This window comes from Danio aesculapii, chromosome 4, assembly GCF_903798145.1.
Source record: "Danio aesculapii chromosome 4, fDanAes4.1, whole genome shotgun sequence".
Taxonomy (NCBI): domain Eukaryota; kingdom Metazoa; phylum Chordata; class Actinopteri; order Cypriniformes; family Danionidae; genus Danio; species Danio aesculapii.
The window spans coordinates 8,275,977-8,295,333 of record NC_079438.1 but is presented as its reverse complement, the minus strand read 5'-3'; the positions used below and the strand labels follow the sequence as shown (position 1 = coordinate 8,295,333).

Genomic DNA, 19,357 nt, shown 5'->3' with positions numbered 1-19,357 from the left:
GCTATACAACTTTTGGGTCATTTTAACTCCTAAATAATAAACATTTAAGTGTCTAGTTTTAAACAAGACCACATTTGTGAAAATAGACCTCAGGGTTAAAAAGCTACATGCATTTTTATTTGGGAATGGCGTTTTTTGGAAAATGTTTAAAAATAGGGGTGCTGGTTAAGTGGTTTTAACAAAACAACTGTATATAAAGACCAATTTAATGGAACGCAAACATTCTAAAAGTATATGGTAATGTATTATTATAAAAGACTGATTTTTCAACATTGATTATCATAAAGGTATTATGAACTAAATGCATTTCTTTTGACAAAATAAAATTAAGCTGTGCAATATTATTTGAGCACACAAACGCAGCCTTGTTGGTGAGAAAACGTAAACAAATTATTATGTTTACAAACATTTGACAAGTACTGTGGATAGTATTTAAATTAAAACCTTTTCGATGAGGTCTAGCAGATCTGCATCTGTAACTGTAGCCTTTGACAACTGATCTTTATCAATGTCCCCAGAAGAGATGAAATTGTAGATCCACTCCTGAAAAAAGTTAGGGGGATTGCCATCTTGTGTAATGCTTACAGCCATGATTTCACCAATTGTCCTAAAATGAAAAAGGGCAGTTGATGAATTGGCAAAGAATACATTTAAAACAAAATCTAGTATATGATGCTATTAAATATACCTATAATTGTCGTTCTGAAAATCTGTGGTAGAATACTTCCAATACTAAAAAATGAATACTAATACTAATAAACAAAGCCTTGGAAAAATAAAATGCTGACTATATTTTATAAAACACAAATAAATTCATATGAGGAAAACTAAAACATACCTGTCAAGAATTCTTTCATAAGGGCACCACTGTCTATCCCAGGCTCTCCAATGAATGTTACTCTGAGGGGATTCTTTGGAGAAGACTTCTTCTGACGTTTCCATTGCATCAAGCCTCGATTAAACATGTCCTCCCTTGTGACGCAGACACTGAAAATAGTTGTAGGATCTATTGCTTCTTTGAGTTTGTGGATTACTTCTGTAATGCTAAAAAAATTAAGTTAAATAGATGCATTATTTAGTTTTTTTTTTTGTCCAAGGCAAGTAAACAAACAAACATATAAGTAAAAGATTAGCTAACTTGACAGCACCTGCTTTGCTTGTCTGGCTTTTGCACAGTAATGTCCAAATCCATGTTTGGTCTATTTTCACATCTAGAGATGTTATATAAAATTAAATAAAAATATATCACTACATTGCACAAACCAAAACTCAATTAAAGCCGCAAAGCATTAAAAAAAAAAAAAAAGCAATATTTATAACCTTTCCCCACAGGTGCTCGCGTGTACTTCAATGTAGTCTTGTGAATACATGCCAGAACACACTGGACAAGATACCTAACAGAAAAAAACAATGCAGAAAACAAAAGGTAACAATTTATAATAAGGTTGTATGAACAAACAATGAACACTACATTTATTACAGTATTGATTCATATATGTTAACATTGATGAAAGTAAAGTTGTTCATTGTTAGTTCATGTCAAATGAGTGCGTTAGCTAACGTTAGCCAGCATGAATTTGAATGTTGATAATGCATTAGTTAATGCTGAACTATGATTAATAAGTTTTGTACAAGTATCGTTCATTATTAGTACATGTTAGTAAATACAAGAACATGAACTAATGACAGCATATATCAATACAATTATAAATGCATTTTTTACAATAATAAGTCATATGCAAAAAGCTGAAAATGAAATGTACAAATTTTTCAAATTAAAAGAGGTCACCAAACTTGTTACTCAAGGGCTGGTATCCTGCAGAGTTTAGCTCCATCCCTAATAAATCACACCTGAACATGTCTGCAGGACACCGGTTCTCCATAACTGAGCTTGGTGACCTCTGATTTAAACATTTAAGCACTGCAATCATCAACATTACCATTGGATCCATCACTGACACAAATGAATTAACAGTATCCAATTCATCCTCGAACTGTGGATATAAACATATATAAATGATATAAGATTTAATTTTGAGAGACCTACCCCCCCCCCCCACCCAAAAAAAAAAAATTTATTGTATTTTATGTAATGCAACATTAAATTACTACTTACATTACCACTAAATGTATCCAATTTAGTGGATGTTGATGGAACTTCAGTGTCAGGGTCTTTGGTGTCCTTATATGTAGATTTAAAAAGAGACATTGTTTATGCTAAACAATCCAAAATAACTGTATGGTACAAACTAACAAATAAACAATTAGCTTGTTCCTGATGTGTTTATCATATAAAAATTAGGTATTGATAAAAGAGTTTTGCAGTTTTAGTATGTTAATCTGGAATGATGGTACTGAACAACCTACATTGACACTGGATTGATTCACTTTTGTAGAAATGGGTGGCACTTTAGGGTCCTGAGACAAATTAAACAGTAACTGTGTATTAAAAATAATTGACCAATATTTCATGAAATATGACTAATTATGGTGGCTTGAAAAGCCAGCATACTGTTATCTATCTTAAACTTATTCTTCTTCTTCTTCTTCTTCTTCTTCTTCTTCTTCTTATTCTTCTGAGACTAATTTCTAAGTGTATCTCCTCCTAGGCCTTTCAAGCTACATACTTCAAACTTTCGTCAAACCTTCAAACTGGTCTGACTCGGGTTGCTATATCTTTTCTAACTGATCCGACCTTGGGTTTTCCGAAAAACGACCCAGAAAAATCCCAAAAGTCCCATTGACTTAACATTGGGTCAAACTTTGTGAGCTCATAACTCTGCATCAGACTGTCCTACAGACTTCTAACTGGACTCATTTAACTCAGTCTAGCCAGCAGCCAATAACTGATGACTTTTTAACTTACTAGCCACTCCCTAGCAACCACTTACAGCACCCTAGCAACTGTCCCATAGACTTCCATTGTAAAAGACTCCCATTTACTTAACATTGGATCAACCTTTGTGAGCTCATAACTCTGCATCAGACTGTCCTACAGACTAGAGTCTGGCCTCATTCAACTCAGTCTAGCCAGCAGCCAATCACTGATTACCTTTAAACTTACTAGCCACTCCCTAGCAACCAATTTCAGCACCCTAGCAACTGTCCCAGAGACTGACTAGCTTTTCTAACACATGCTAACAGTTTAAACTTCCTACTGACATGCTAATCTTGCTAGAAAGGTGCTAGCAACACTATAGTGACATGCTAGTCATGCTAGTAACAGGCTAATTCATGCTAGAATCATGCTAACAACATGCTAATTCATGCTAGAAACAAGCTGATTCATGCTAGAATCATGCTAGTAACATGCTAGTTACATGCTAATTAATGCTAGAATCATGCTAGTTACATGCTAATTCATGCTAGAAACATGCTAGTAACATGCTAATTCATGCTAGAATCATGCTAGTAACATGCTAATCCATGCTAGAATCATGCTAGTAACATGCTAATCCATGCTAGAATCATGGTAGTAACATGCTAATTCATGCTAGAATCATGCTAGTAACATGCTAATCCATGCTAGAATCATGCTAGTAACATGCTAATCCATGCTAGAATCATGCTAGTAACATGCTAATTCATGCTAGAATGATGCTAAAAACATGCTAATTCATGCTAGAATCATGCTAACAACATGCTAATTCATGCTAGAAACATGCTAGTAACATGCTAATTCATGCTAGAAACATGCTAGTTACATGCTAATTCATGCTAGAATCATGCTAACAACATGCTAATTCATGCTAGAATCATGCTAGTAACATGCTAATTCATGTTAGAATCATGCTAGTAACATGCTAATTCATGCTAGAAACATGCTAGTAACATGCTAATTCATGCTAGAATCATGCTAGTTACATGCTAATCCATGCTAGAATCATGCTAGTAACATGCTAATTCATGCTAGAATCATGCTACTAACATGCTAATTCATGCTAGAATCATGCTAGTAACATGCTAATTCATGCTAGAATCATGCTAATAACATGCTAATTCATGCTAGAATCATGCTAGTAACATGCTAATTCATGCTAGAATCATGCTAGTAACATGCTAATTCATGCTAGAAACATGATAGTAACATGCTAATTCATGCTAGAATCATGCTAGTAACATGCTAGATCATGCTAGAAACAAGCTAGTAACATGCTAATTCATGCTAGAATCATGCTAGTAACATGCTAATTCATGCTAGAAACATGCTAGTACCATGCTAATTCATGCTAGAATCATGCTAGTTACATGCTAATCCATGCTAGAATCATGCTAGTAACATGCTAATTCATGCTAGAATCATGCTAGTAACATGCTAATTCATGCTGGAATCATGCTAGTAACATGCTAATTCATGCTAGAATCATGCTAATAACATGCTAATTCATGCTAGAATCATGCTAGTAACATGCTAATTCATGCTAGTAACATGCTAATTCATGCTAGAAACATGCTAGTAACATGATAATTCATGCTAGAATCATGCTAGTAACATGCTAATTCATGCTAGAATCATGCTAATAACATGCTGATTCATGCTAGAAACATGCTAATTCATGCTAGAAGCATGCTAATAACATGCTAAATCATGCTAGAAACATGCTAGTAACATGCTAATTCATGCTAGAAACATGGTAGTAACATGCTAATTCATGCTAGAATCATGCTAGTAACATGCTAATTCATGCTAGAAACATGCTAGTAACATGCTAACTCATGCTAGAAACATGCTAGTAACATGCTAATTTATGCTAGAATCATGCTAGTAACATGCTAATTCATGCTAGAGTCATGCTAGTTACATGCTAATTTATGTTAGAATCATGCTAGTTACTTGCTAATTCATGCTAGTAACATGCTAATTCAGACTCGGCTTTTCAAGCCACCATAAAGTTTGTCCTCAAACTTTAATATCTAGTTTTATGTGTTAAAATAAATAAAACAATTAAAATTTTAAAAAGATTATGAAGTTTACCGATTCACAATCACTGCTATCAATGCATATCCCTGTCTCACACTCCTGAACATGCATAGCCAGCAGTTGAATTGGCATGTCGGTAAAGCATTTAGCACATCGTGCTTTAGGCATTTTTTCAAATTCTTTTGATGAATAGGGTAAAGGGGAGATATCTAGACTGTTCTGTAATGGCAGGATATACAGACAGCCCTTTCCTCCTGCCGTTTTAATGATGTAGGATCCTGTATATCCTTCAGCTTCTGGTGGGACAACATTTAACTTCCGCTGACCTGACCCACCTGAGTAAAAATTATTAGAAGCCTCATCAGATTTTTTTTAAAAATTTCACTCAGGAACTGAATAGTTAATGTTAACATGAAAGTACTAAAGCATAAATAACACTCAAAGTATCAATTCAGTGTAAAGACATCTGCATTTGTTGATATCAAGTCATAGTGAAACTTTATTTTTAAATCAACCTAGCAACCTTACCAACAGCTTTATAGCATCCAGGCTCCTTCCAAAGATGCCATTTTTGTATATGTCTCTGTAAGTAGTTTGGATATCTGGTGGGTAAACATGCAAAAACATTAAGCTTTAAAACAAATCTTATATATAGTAATAAAATATTGTGTAGTGATAATCAATTTTCTTTAAAAATTACATACTACTTGGAGATAGTTATGTACTTCCAAACCTGCAAGATCTCCAAAATCAAGAGATCTCTGACCCTCCCATAGAGAGTAAAGGTACAAATTTGGTGAAGCTCCAGAAACATTGTACACATTGTTAAAATAGTCTATAAGATGTCAGTGTTTCAAACAGGGCTCTTACAGGTTTGGAATAACAAGTGAGTAATTGTGGAGTGCGAGTAATTAATGAAATAATTTTCATGTTTGGGTGAAATATCCCTTTAAATACAACTATACCAGCTTTTAGATGAATTAATTGTAACTTTAAAAAGGGCCCCCTCAGTGTTCTCTTACAGGAGGAACACCTAACACTCCACACTTTGCAGAGAACTACTACTACAGAAGCTGAGCACAGATGCAGAGGGAGTGGATCAAATAAATAAATTAGCTTGTCCTTAAATGACAGGGTATGAATAAGCTGTCGCAATGACTTCATATTTCAATATATAATTTTCTTCTTTATTTGTGGTGCGAGCAGTTACATGTTATAGCAAACCAGTGTATATATGAAAGGTCAATGAGATCCAGACTACCATGTTCAAAATTCTTTAAATTCGTTGCTCTGCAATATTCCCATTCTCTGTACAGTATGTAAAAACTTGAAATGTCTAACCTCTGAGTGATTTGCATCTTCTGGGATGGCAACAGTCCTCCGTCCTAATCCAGCCTGTAAAGGAGTTAACTCATCGGAGGCCTTTGGGGTTCTATCAGTGCTCTTGTTTATCAAAAAAACTGCACTGGTGTTGACCTGCTGGGTCTTTTTTTGGCATTTGCTGTAGGGGTTTTTCGACCCTTAAACAAACCAGGAAATGCTCTGAAAGAAAAAGCATAATAATATGTCAGCCATATATTTAATAAGTTTTAAAGAATAATCCAGGTGGGCTCTGCTCATCTAAAGTGACATTCTCTGGACAATTGCAACATCTGAGTTATCCTTTAGATTTATGCTTAAATTATGGTACATAAGGGCTGCTACTGTGCTGCTTTTGTTTTCCAGTATTAAAGTGGAAGTTCACCCAAAACTAAAAAAAAATGTGTCATCATTTAATTACACTTGTTTAAAACCTGTTTGAATTTCTTTCATCTGTTGAACACATGCTATTTTGAAATATGTTGTAAACCTGTAACCATTTACATTTATAGTATTTGTTTTTCATACTATAGACAAAAATGGTTACAAGTTTCTAACATTTTTCAAAATATCTTGAGTATTTTGAGTTCAACAGAAGAAACTCAAAGGTATGGAATCACTTAAAAGAGTGTATAAATGTTTATTTTAGGTAACCTATCTCTTTAAGATGATTCACTTAAAATGACAGAAGAAATTACATATAATGCTGGCTGCTTTAAGAGATGCAAACCTTGCCATACTGTGGTCCACTGTCCCTGGTGCAGATAAACTTTGCTGCGCTCTAACTGCAGACTGGACCCTGCTGCCCTGCTCTCTCTGAACCTGACCTTCGTCTGCAGAAATAAATAGAAATAGTCTATATTGTCTCAATTCAAAACTAAATGAGCACAACACAATTAACTTACTCATCCCCGGTGAGGAACAGCTTGATTCGGTTGCAGCGAGAGCATTACGCAAAAGATTAACGACATGCCTGGCCGCATTCTGCAACTCTGCCTGTGTTCAATAGAAAAAACAATAATAAATCTAAGGTCTAAAATAGCACGTGTATATACTGCATGTACAGTATATGACATAAAATCAGTATATGTAAGGTAATGTAACTGAACTAACAGTTATAAGAAATAAATAGTGCCATATATTAATGTTACATCTAAAAACGAGTCAATGTTAACTGGGTTCGTGAAGCAAACAGAAATCTAATTAAGGTAAGCTAATTTGAACACTTTCAGTATCCAAACACGTAAGCAAAGTAAACATTACATGGTAATAATCACCACCACATACCTCTTTTTGATTTTCCATCTTCTAACGTTAATTCAACGCCACGGTGACCCGACGTTATGGATTTCCCCGCCTGAGGTCTTAATTGATCATCAAAGCGTCCAATCCCGACTAACTTCCGGAAAAGGGAAGGTAGCCAATAGCATTAGAGATAACAAGCGAACCAAGTCCCGCCCCAGGACTGACAAAATTCCAAAATGTTTCGCGCGAGCAGAGAGAAGAACCAGCGAGCGAGCGGAGAGATGTAGGCATGACCTCGCTCGCGAGAGCGTACATCGTGCGCACAGATGATGAGGTGCGCGCGCGGGACTTGTTTTCTTCGCGCTGGATCAGTTGAGCGCGCGCGTGAAGATCCCCTGTGCGCTCGCGAGCTGTAGTTTTCTCGCGTGTAGATCTGTATTCTGCTCACGGTTCACTTCTCCTCGCGCGCAAACATCACCGCTGCGCTCGATTAATATTGGCATTGATTTGCCGCCATAGATGAGAAAGAGAGAGACTATGCATGTGAGTGAACATGCTGAATTATCTCATGAGTGAAGGGATTTTCTGGTAAAAGGGTCTGACGATTTGAGTTCTTGTACTATAGAAACTATTGACATCCATCATATATCTACAAAAAACAAACAATCAAATATCAATTTCTTACAATTGTGCTAATGCTGGTACACAAGTATTTGCCATTTAAAGAGCCCATATTATGGATTTTTGAAAATGCCCTTCCATGTAGTGTGTAACATAGCTCTAAGTGAAGTGAAATATCCAGCTAAGGCTTAAATCTGTAAGTGTACAGTGTTTAAAACTATTGATTCATCTATAAAAGAGTCGACTCATAGTGCTTCAAACGAGTCGTCTTGATAACGAGTCATTAGGTGTTTCGCGATGACGCAGCTACGAAACACAAGTAGTTGGGCGCGCAAACCCGGGAGATTTGAAACCTGCGGCCCCGCCCACTAACAGAAAAAAAAGGTCTCACACACACACAGAGACACACACAGACACCGGTGGAATGAAGTCACGCTGTGCAGATGGATATTATGGACGGTCTACTCAAAGATGAAACATCAGCAATATAGCCCAGCCTTGAGCAGTTCTGAGTGCTTCTGAAAACTATATGCTTTCAAAGAAGACTTCTTCAGTTTGTTAAAGGAAGGATCAGTATAGACTGTCAGAACATGGATCAGTGCATCATGGATCAGTTTACACCCCCATTTCACAAGTGTAAGTAAGTGCGATTAAAATTATTGCCTCGTTTACTCTAGCTTGCAAATTATGTATTTAGTTGTGTTTTGTTACTTGTAACTGCGTGTGCTGTATCAGGTTAACTCTTTATATTTTCATATCGCGTGTAAAGCCACGTTGAAAACGCGACGCGTGCCGCTTTGATTACGGATCGTCAGCTGTTTACACACATGCAACGGACAAGTTTCAAAATATTTCAGCTCAACATTATTGTCTCCTCGTGTGTGTAACGCACGGGTATTCGCGGATATAACTGAGCGCCGCTCCTCTATGGACGCGCCGGCCCTGTGTGTGTCTGTGTCTCCTCGTGTGTGTAACGCACGGGTATTCGCGGATATAACTGAGCGCCGCTCCTCTATGGACGCGCCGGCCCTGTGTGTGTGTGTGTCTGTGTCTCCTCGTGTGTGTAACGCACGGGTATTCGCGGATATAACTGAGCGCCGCTCCTCTATGGACGCGCCGGCCCTGTGTGTGTGTGTGTCTGTGTCTCCTCGTGTGTGTAACGCACGGGTATTCGCGGATATAACTGAGCGCCGCTCCTCTATGGACGCGCCGGCCCTGTGTGTGTGTGTGTGTGTCTGTGTCTCCTCGTGTGTGTAACGCACGGGTATTCGCGGATATAACTGAGCGCCGCGCCCTCTCTATTCAGCTGCTCCTCTATGGACGCGCCGGCCCTCTGTGTGTGTGTGTGTGTCTCCTCGTGTGTGTTACGCACGGGTATTCGCGGATATAACTGAGCGCCGCGCCCTTTCTATTCAGCCGGTCCTCTATGGACGCGCAGGCCCTGTGTGTGTGTGTGCGTGTGTGTGTGTGTGTGAAAAGAGCAAGAAGACTGTGACCTCCTCGCCAGTTCTTGGACTTTTTGCTCAATAAAATAGTTAGTCGTCAGTATTTTCTAGTCCATCGTCTGTGTTTACATTCACCCACTGGCAGCCAAAATCCACTATGAAGCGTGTATGCACTGTGACTACTTTTATATTGTAGATTAGCAGCTGGGTATTTCACTCTCGCGCTGAAGCCTTGTCCGTGTCGACCAATCGCAGCAGGCTGTCATCGGTCCAATCAGCGCAGATTAGCTTCGCACTGAGGAGGGGTTTGGGAACAAATGAATCGCTGAACGATTCATATGGGAGTCGCTGGGATAATTAGGTAAAAATAAATGCAGATTATAAGACCATCAAAGTGTTTTTTGACCTTGCATGCATATTAGACTGTTGTTGGAGACCCTTACAACCTAAATATGACCCTATTTCATGTATAATATGGGCTCTTTAAAGCTGTTATAATCTGCCAGATCTGTAGTTCAAGCGCGAGAGAAAAACAGTATTGTAAGCCATGTTTCTTTTCGTTCTGCTTAATCACGTGCCCCAAAAAAGGATATTTAAAATAAACAAAACAATATGATGTCTTTTGACTGCATTCTTTAATAACTACATTACACAATACTTGTACTTTTACTTTCAGTACTTGAGTAGTACATTTTGAAATAAACTACTTGCAATACATAAGTACAAACATTTTTGAATACTTTAGTACTTCAAGAGCACTTCAACTTCTACTCAAGTCACTTTTTGCTAGAGTGCCTGTACTTTTACTTAAGTCTGGGTCTCTAGTACTTTATACACCTCTGCTAAGTTGTTGCTAGTTGGTTGCTAAGGTGTTGCTAGTTGGTTGCTAAGGTGTTGCTAGTTGGTTGCTTAGGTATTGCTAGGCAGTTGCTAAGGTGTTGCCAAGCAGTTGCTAACCTGTTGCTAGGTGGTTCCTAAGGTGTTGCTAGAGTAGGCTGAAAGAGTAGGGCTGGAGTTTTTGTTTGAATGTGGAGCTGGAGGCCAAGGGAGGGGGGTGGGATTGCTTTTTTGGGCAATGGCTAGAGGTTCGATAGCCAGAGCGAACAAGGGAGGTGAGAGTGGGCATCCTTGCCTTGTTCCTCTCCCAAGAGGGAAGTATTTTGAATAGTAATTGTTTGTGCGTACGCAGGCTAAAGGGGAAGTATACAAAAGCTTTATCCAAGATATAAAATAATCATCTATTCCAAATTTTAAGAGTATAAAATAAAAAAATATCCTACTCAACTCTGTCAAAAGCCTTTTCAGCGTCCATGTATATAATTAACTCTGGAGTCTTTTTATGTGGGCTAGTGTAAAGAATGTTGAAGAGACGTCTGAGGTTATGAAAAGACTGCCTATTTTTAATGAAACCAGTTTGATCTGGGGAGATTATAGCCAGTAGTCGTGGTTCCAAGCGACATGCTAGTATCTTAGCAAATACTTTTCCATCTGCACACAGTAGAGAAATGGGACGATAATTATTACACTGAAGGGGGTCCTTATCTTTTTTATGGATTAAAGAGATAGAGGCTTGGCGTAGAGTTTGAGGAAGTATACCAGATTTGTAAGATTCATTAAACATGTTCAGAATAAGGGGTGATAGTTTCTAAAGAGGTGATGTTCTAAAAAAAAATTCCGCTGGAAACCCATCAGGACCTGGGCACTTTCCAATTTGCAAAAGGCTCAGCGTTGTCTTAACTTCATCGAGAGTGATGGGATCATCCAATTTTAAGGCCAAATCAGAATCGATAAGGGGAATATCAAGATTATTGAAAAAACTATCAAGGTGTGATTCTTCGTTAAGGCTTTCTGAGGTGTACAAGGAGTTGTAGAAATTTCTAAATTGGTTGTTAATGAGAAGTGGGTCAATTGTGGGTCCGGAGAAGTTAAATAGTTTAGGGCAGAGGACTGACGTAGCTGGTGTGCTAATAGTTTACTAGGTTTGTCACCAAATTCATAGTAATTATATCGGCTTTTATGAAGCGCTTCAGTGGCCTCATTCATTGTCAGCAGGTCAAATTCAGTTTTTGTTGTAAGTAGTTTCTTAGACAAATCTAGAGTAGGTGAGGTTTCCATTCTGGATTGAAGCTCCGCTAGATATTTAAATTAAAGAAGACTTCTGTTCAGATACCTTTTTCCTCTGATGTGCTGAATAAGATAGGATTTCTCCCCTCAGAAAGGCTTTACAAGCTTCCCATATAATACCAGCTGAAGTGCTAGGGGTGACATTTGTCAGCACTTGTAAGATGAGTTTCTTGGATAAAAGCTTTTTTAGGTTTAGCTGCTTCAAATGGTTGAGAACTTTATCACGTTTTATAGGAGAGTTAAGCCCTTTGACATTCCAGCTGGAGAATGTAAATACACCAGTAGGTGTGCCACTGAACACAGAAGACATTAAATACTATTTGTCACAAAAAATTTATCTGGCTCCCGCAGAAGAGAAAAAAAAAACAAACAAAAAAAACACCTACCCTCGCCCTCCTAACCCACACACATAACTCCAACAAACGATGTAGGCAAGAACATCTACATCATACATATCTCCAACCAAAAACAGTTGCAAGCTTCCTTCTTCCTTTATACAATCCCTCCCCATGTTTTACTACACAACCTCATAGTTGTATTTATATCATCACTACATACAACAAACAAAAAAAAAATAAATGGAATAAACATTATTTGAACTATGACTTATACGTAAGCTGGTAACAAACATTATATACAGTTTAACAAGGCTTTATCTGCAGAACACGATGATATATCATCATCCATGAAAAAGAAAAATAGGCGAGAAGAACGAGTCACCATTGTCATCAAAAAGCAATAACAGAATTGTCCGGAAAAAATAAATCACACTGCATCATGACATATATAATTGTACATGTTAGACTGATTTAGATCAGAAGTCCACTAAATGTTCATTAACTAAACTCACAGCAAAAGCATAGAAACAATTTGGATAGCACAGCACCGCTGCTTTTTCTATGACTGTCGTAGGGCTCGTCCGGGATTTGAACCCAGGACCTCTCGCACCCTTAGCGAGAATCATACCCCTAGACCAACGAGCCCTGTAGAAGCAGTCTGCAGTGCCACAAAAAATTCTGTGAGACCGATCCACTCTATTCTTTGTTCATGTTGTTTTTGTTACGTGTGTCAGCAACTCCCTGGAGGCATATTACAGTTCACAGTAAGTATAAAACAGTTCAGTGGCCTAATGGATAAGGCATCAGCCTTCGAAGCTGGGGATTGTGGGTTTAAAGTACCAACTGGGTTGTCTTTGATGCAGTTCCTTTTAAGTTGACTGTGCAAGACAATCCAATGTTACCTTTAAAAAGCTAGGTTCATACCCTTAGGTCAAAAAGACATGACAATGGAAAACTCCTCAGAGAAGCTGTTTTGTCATTAGGTGTACACACCAGATCGTCTGAATGCAATATGGCATAGGGATCCTAAAGTACTGTTTTCTGAGTAACAAGAACTTCCTGAGCCATACATCAGATATGACAAAGGCTAGTGTTGACCCAGTGGCCTAATGGATAAAGCATCAGCCTTCGAAACTGGGAATTGTGGGTTCAAGTCCCATCTGGGTTGTCTTTGTTGGGTTACATTTAAGTTGTGTGAAACAATTCCGACTGGTCTTCTCAAAACTTAGGCGTGATGATCTGAGGACAATAGTTAGCTTCGAATTCTCAGACTTGCTGCACACTTCAAATAAGATTCATCCAATCTTGCTTGAATCTCACTGTCACGTTACAAACCTAAATGGTTCCGCTAAGCTTTGGTAATGGAGATCTTGACTTCAAGTACCCCGTGGCTTTCAACTAATGGTCTCTTGTTAGGTGGATGATGATGAAATGCAAACAAGAAAATAGCTGCAGAAAGGTTGTGATTTCAAGTTAATAAGAGTGGCCTTGTCTGGAATTTGAAACTCAAGTCCAGTCACACCATACGCGAGAACCACACCCCAGGACCAATGAGACACGAATGTGGATGATTGCACAAAGAAAATGTTTGACCATTAGTTGTACACATCTTATTTGTCGGAATGCAAACTGGCATAGAGATCCTAAACTGCAGTTTTCCATGCGTTGGCATCTTGTTGAAGGCATACAAAAAATCCATGACAAACGATTGGCGAAATGGCCCAGTGGCCTAAGGGAGAAGGCATCAGCCTCCGGGGCTTGGGATTGTTGGTTCAAGTCCCATCTGGGTTGTCTTTGAAGGTCGCATTTCAATTTGGGAGCAATGTTTGGTGGATGAAACACGGTAGCTGTGAAAACCTTCTTGAGATGTGTTTGCATGTCATTAACTTCCTGCATTGCCATGCATATTACCTATTATGACTAAAAGGGTAACAAGATACCTAACGCGAAAGGCCATTTTGAATCCTGCATGGTGCCTACAGAGAAGAGACTGTGTACAAAGACAAAAATGGTGCTTACATATAAAGCTGGTGGGTTGTTCAAGATCCATAAACAAATCCAACAACCGAATCATTGCCGCTCCTTTTTTTGTCTGTATAATTGTACATGTTAGACTGATTTAGATCAGAAGTCCACTAAATGTTCATTAACTAAACTCACAGCAAAAGCTGCTACAATTAACATATAAACACCTTGGATAGCACAGCACCGCTGCTTTTTCTATGACTGTCGTAGGGCTCGTCCGGGATTTGAACCCGGGACCTCTCGCACCCTAAGCGAGAATCATACCCCTAGACCAACGAGCCCTGTAGAAGCAGTCTGCAGTGCCACAAAAAATTCTGTGAGACCGATCCACTCTACTCTTTGTTCATGTTGTTTTTGTTACGTGTGTCAGCAACTCCCTGGAGGCATATTACAGTTCACAGTAAGTATAAAACAGTTCAGTGGCCTAATGGATAAGGCACCAGCCTTCGAAGCTGGGGATTGTGGGTTTAAAGTACCAACTGGGTTGTCTTTGATGCAGTTCCTTTTAAGTTGACTGTGCAAGACAATCCAATGTTACCTTTAAAAAGCTAGGTTCATACCCTTAGGTCAAAAAGACATGACAATGGAAAACTCCTCAGAGAAGCTGTTTTGTCATTAGGTGTACACACCAGATCGTCTGAATGCAATATGGCATAGGGATCCTAAAGTACTGTTTTCTGAGTAACAAGAACTTCCTGAGCCATACATCAGATATGACAAAGGCTAGTGTTGACCCAGTGGCCTAATGGATAAGGCATCAGCCTTCGAAGCTGGGGATTGTGGGTTCAAGTCCCATCTGGGTTGTCTTTGTTGGGTTACATTTAAGTTGTGTGAAACAATTCCGACTGGTCTTCTCAAAACTTAGGCGTGATGATCTGAGGACAATAGTTAGCTTCGAATTCTCAGACTTGCTGCACACTTCAAATAAGATTCATCCAATCTTGCTTGAATCTCACTGTCACGTTACAAACCTAAATGGTTCCGCTAAGCTTTGGTAATGGAGATCTTGACTTCAAGTACCCCGTGGCTTTCAACTAATGGTCTCTTGTTAGGTGGATGATGATGAAATGCAAACAAGAAAATAGCTGCAGAAAGGTTGTGATTTCAAGTTAATAAGAGTGGCCTTGTCTGGAATTTGAAACTCAAGACCAGTCACACCATACGCGAGAACCACACCCCAGGACCAATGAGACACGAATGTGGATGATTGCACAAAGAAAATGTTTGACCATTAGTTGCACACATCTTATTTGACGGAATGCAAACTGGCATCGAGATCCTAAAGTGCAGTTTTCCATGCGTTGGCATCTTGTTGAAGGCATACAAAAAATCCATGACAAATGATTGGCAAAATGGCCCAGTGGCCTAAGGGAGAAGGCATCAGCCTCCGGGGCTTGGGATTGTTGGTTCAAGTCCCATCTGGGTTGTCTTTGAAGGTCGCATTTCAATTTGGGAGCAATGTTTGGTGGATGAAACATGGTAGCTGTGAAAACCTTCTTGAGATGTGTTTGCATGTCATTAACTTCCTGCATTGCCTTGCATATTACCTATTATGACTAAAAGGGTAACGAGATACCTAACACGAAAGGCCATTTTGAATCCTGCATGGTGCCTACAGAGAAGAGACTGTGTACAAAGACAAAAATGGTGCTTACATATAAAGCTGGTGGGTTGTTCAAGATCCATAAACAAATCTAACAACCGAATCATTGCCGCTCCTTTTTTTGTCTGTATAATTGTACATGTTAGACTGATTTAGATCAGAAGTCCACTAAATGTTCATTAACTAAACTCACAGCAAAAGCTGCTACAATTAACATAGAAACACCTTGGATAGCACAGCACCGCTGCTTTTTCTATGACTGTCGTAGGGCTCGTCCGGGATTTGAACCCGGGACCTCTCGCACCCTAAGCGAGAATCATACCCCTAGACCAACGAGCCCTGTAGAAGCAGTCTGCAGTGCCACAAAAAATTCTGTGAGACCGATCCACTCTACTCTTTGTTCATGTTGTTTTTGTTACGTGTGTCAGCAACTCCCTGGAGGCATATTACAGTTCACAGTAAGTATAAAACAGTTCAGTGGCCTAATGGATAAGGCACCAGCCTTCGAAGCTGGGGATTGTGGGTTTAAAGTACCAACTGGGTTGTCTTTGATGCAGTTCCTTTTAAGTTGACTGTGCATGACAATCCAATGTCACCTTTAAAAAGCTAGGTACATACCCTTAGGTCAAAAAGACATGACAATGGAAAACTCCTCAGAGAAGCTGTTTTGTCATTAGGTGTACACACCAGATCGTCTGAATGCAATATGGCATAGGGATCCTAAAGTACTGTTTTCTGAGTAACAAGAACTTCCTGAGCCATACATCAGATATGACAAAGGCTAGTGTTGACCCAGTGGCCTAATGGATAAGGCATCAGCCTTCGAAGCTGGGAATTGTGGGTTCAAGTCCCATCTGGGTTGTCTTTGTTGGGTTACATTTAAGTTGTGTGAAACAATTCCGACTGGTCTTCTCAAAACTTAGGCGTGATGATCTGAGGACAATAGTTAGCTTCGAATTCTCAGACTTGCTGCACACTTCAAATAAGATTCATCCAATCTTGCTTGAATCTCACTGTCACGTTACAAACCTAAATGGTTCCGCTAAGCTTTGGTAATGGAGATCTTGACTTCAAGTACCCCGTGGCTTTCAACTAATGGTCTCTTGTTAGGTGGATGATGATGAAATGCAAACAAGAAAATAGCTGCAGAAAGGTTGTGATTTCAAGTTAATAAGAGTGGCCTTGTCTGGAATTTGAAACTCAAGACCAGTCACACCATACGCGAGAACCACACCCCAGGACCAATGAGACACGAATGTGGATGATTGCACAAAGAAAATGTTTGACCATTAGTTGTACACATCTTATTTGTCGGAATGCAAACTGGCATCGAGATCCTAAAGTGCAGTTTTCCATGCGTTGGCATCTTGTTAAAGGCATACAAAAAATCCATGACAACTGATTGGCGAAATGGCCCAGTGGCCTAAGGGAGAAGGCATCAGCCTCCGGGGCTTGGGATTGTTGGTTCAAGTCCCATCTGGGTTGTCTTTGAAGGTCGCACTTCAATTTGGGAGCAATGTTTGGTGGATGAAACACGGTAGCTGTGAAAACCTTCTTGAGATGTGTTTGCATGTCATTAACTTCCTGCATTGCCATGCATATTACCTATTATGACTAAAAGGGTAACGAGATACCTAACGCGAAAGGCCATTTTGAATCCTGCATGGTGCCTACAGAGAAGAGACTGTGTACAAAGACAAAAATGGTGCTTACATATAAAGCTGGTGGGTTGTTCAAGATCCATAAACAAATCTAACAACCGAATCATTGCCGCTCCTTTTTTGTCTGTATAATTGTACATGTTAGACTGATTTAGATCAGAAGTCCACTAAATGTTCATTAACTAAACTCACAGCAAAAGCTGCTACAATTAACATAGAAACACCTTGGATAGAGAGCACCGCTGCTTTTTCTATGACTGTCGTAGGGCTCGTCCGGGATTTGAACCCGGGACCTCTCGCACCCTAAGCGAGAATCATACCCCTAGACCAACGAGCCCTGTAGAAGCAGTCTGCAGTGCCACAAAAAATTCTGTGAGACCGATCCACTCTACTCTTTGTTCATGTTGTTTTTGTTACGTGTGTCAGCAACTCCCTGGAGGCATATTACAGTTCACAGTAAGTATGAAACAGTTCAGTGGCCTAATGGATAAGGCACCAGCCTTCGAAGCTGGGGATTGTGGGTTTAAAGTACCAACTGGGTTGTCTTTGATGCAGTTCCTTTTAAGTTGACTGTGCAAGACAATCCAATGTTACCTTTAAAAAGCTAGGTTCATACCCTTAGGTCAAAAAGACATGACAATGGAAAACTCCTCAGAGAAGCTGTTTTGTCATTAGGTGTACACACCAGATCGTCTGAATGCAATATGGCATAGGGATCCTAAAGTACTGTTTTCTGAGTAACAAGAACTTCCTGAGCCATACATCAGATATGACAAAGGCTAGTGTTGACCCAGTGGCCTAATGGATAAGGCATCAGCCTTCAAAGCTGGGGATTGTGGGTTCAAGTCTCATCTGGGTTGTCTTTGTTGGGTTACATTTAAGTTGTGTGAAACAATTCCGACTGGTCTTCTCAAAACTTAGGCGTGATGATCTGAGGACAATAGTTAGCTTCGAATTCTCAGACTTGCTGCACACTTCAAATAAGATTCATCCAATCTTGCTTGAATCTCACTGTCACGTTACAAACCTAAATGGTTCCGCTAAGCTTTGGTAATGGAGATCTTGACTTCAAGTACCCCGTGGCTTTCAACTAATGGTCTCTTATTAGGTGAATGATGATGAAATGCAAACAAGAAAATAGCTGCAGAAAGGTTGTGATTTCAAGTTAATAAGAGTGGCCTTGTCTGGAATTTGAAACTCAAGACCAGTCACACCATACGCGAGAACCACACCCCAGGACCAATGAGACACGAATGTGGATGATTGCACAAAGAAAATGTTTGACCATTAGTTGCACACATCTTATTTGACGGAATGCAAACTGGCATCGAGATCCTAAAGTGCAGTTTTCCATGCGTTGGCATCTTGTTAAAGGCATACAAAAAATCCATGACAAATGATTGGCGAAATGGCCCAGTGGCCTAAGGGAGAAGGCATCAGCCTCCGGGGCTTGGGATTGTTGGTTCAAGTCCCATCTGGGTTGTCTTTGAAGGTCGCACTTCAATTTGGGAGCAATGTTTGGTGGATGAAACACGGTAGCTGTGAAAACCTTCTTGAGATGTGTTTGCATGTCATTAACTTCCTGCATTGCCATGCATATTACCTATTATGACTAAAAGGGTAACGAGATACCTAACGCGAAAGGCCATTTTGAATCCTGCATGGTGCCTACAGAGAAGAGACTGTGTACAAAGACAAAAATGGTGCTTACATATAAAGCTGGTGGGTTGTTCAAGATCCATAAACAAATCTAACAACCGAATCATTGCCGCTCCTTTTTTTGTCTGTATAATTGTACATGTTAGACTGATTTAGATCAGAAGTCCACTAAATGTTCTTTAACTAAACTCACAGTAAAAGCTGCTACAATTAACATAGAAACACCTTGGATAGCACAGCACCGCTGCTTTTTCTATGACTGTCGTAGGGCTCGTCCGGGATTTGAACCCGGGACCTCTCGCACCCTAAGCGAGAATCATACCCCTAGACCAACGAGCCCTGTAGAAGCAGTCTGC

At 39.4% G+C, this 19,357-nt stretch overlaps 1 protein-coding gene and 7 non-coding genes across 8 annotated transcripts in view; 3 read left to right on the top strand and 5 right to left on the bottom strand.

Moving 5' to 3' along the window:
• LOC130222030 (gastrula zinc finger protein XlCGF57.1-like) overlaps positions 1 to 19,357 on the top strand; it is a 142,463-nt gene that overhangs the window by 32,965 nt on the left and 90,141 nt on the right. The window lies entirely within an intron of this gene.
• trnap-agg (transfer RNA proline (anticodon AGG)) lies at positions 12,627 to 12,698 on the bottom strand. The gene has a single exon. It is a non-coding gene; the product is annotated as a tRNA-Pro (tRNA).
• Positions 14,288 to 14,359, bottom strand: trnap-agg (transfer RNA proline (anticodon AGG)). The gene has a single exon. It is a non-coding gene; the product is annotated as a tRNA-Pro (tRNA).
• On the top strand, positions 14,810 to 14,882 carry trnar-ucg (transfer RNA arginine (anticodon UCG)). Its single transcript has one exon. It is a non-coding gene; the product is annotated as a tRNA-Arg (tRNA).
• On the bottom strand, positions 15,949 to 16,020 carry trnap-agg (transfer RNA proline (anticodon AGG)). The gene has a single exon. It is a non-coding gene; the product is annotated as a tRNA-Pro (tRNA).
• Positions 16,471 to 16,543, top strand: trnar-ucg (transfer RNA arginine (anticodon UCG)). Its single transcript has one exon. It is a non-coding gene; the product is annotated as a tRNA-Arg (tRNA).
• Positions 17,608 to 17,679, bottom strand: trnap-agg (transfer RNA proline (anticodon AGG)). The gene has a single exon. It is a non-coding gene; the product is annotated as a tRNA-Pro (tRNA).
• On the bottom strand, positions 19,269 to 19,340 carry trnap-agg (transfer RNA proline (anticodon AGG)). Its single transcript has one exon. It is a non-coding gene; the product is annotated as a tRNA-Pro (tRNA).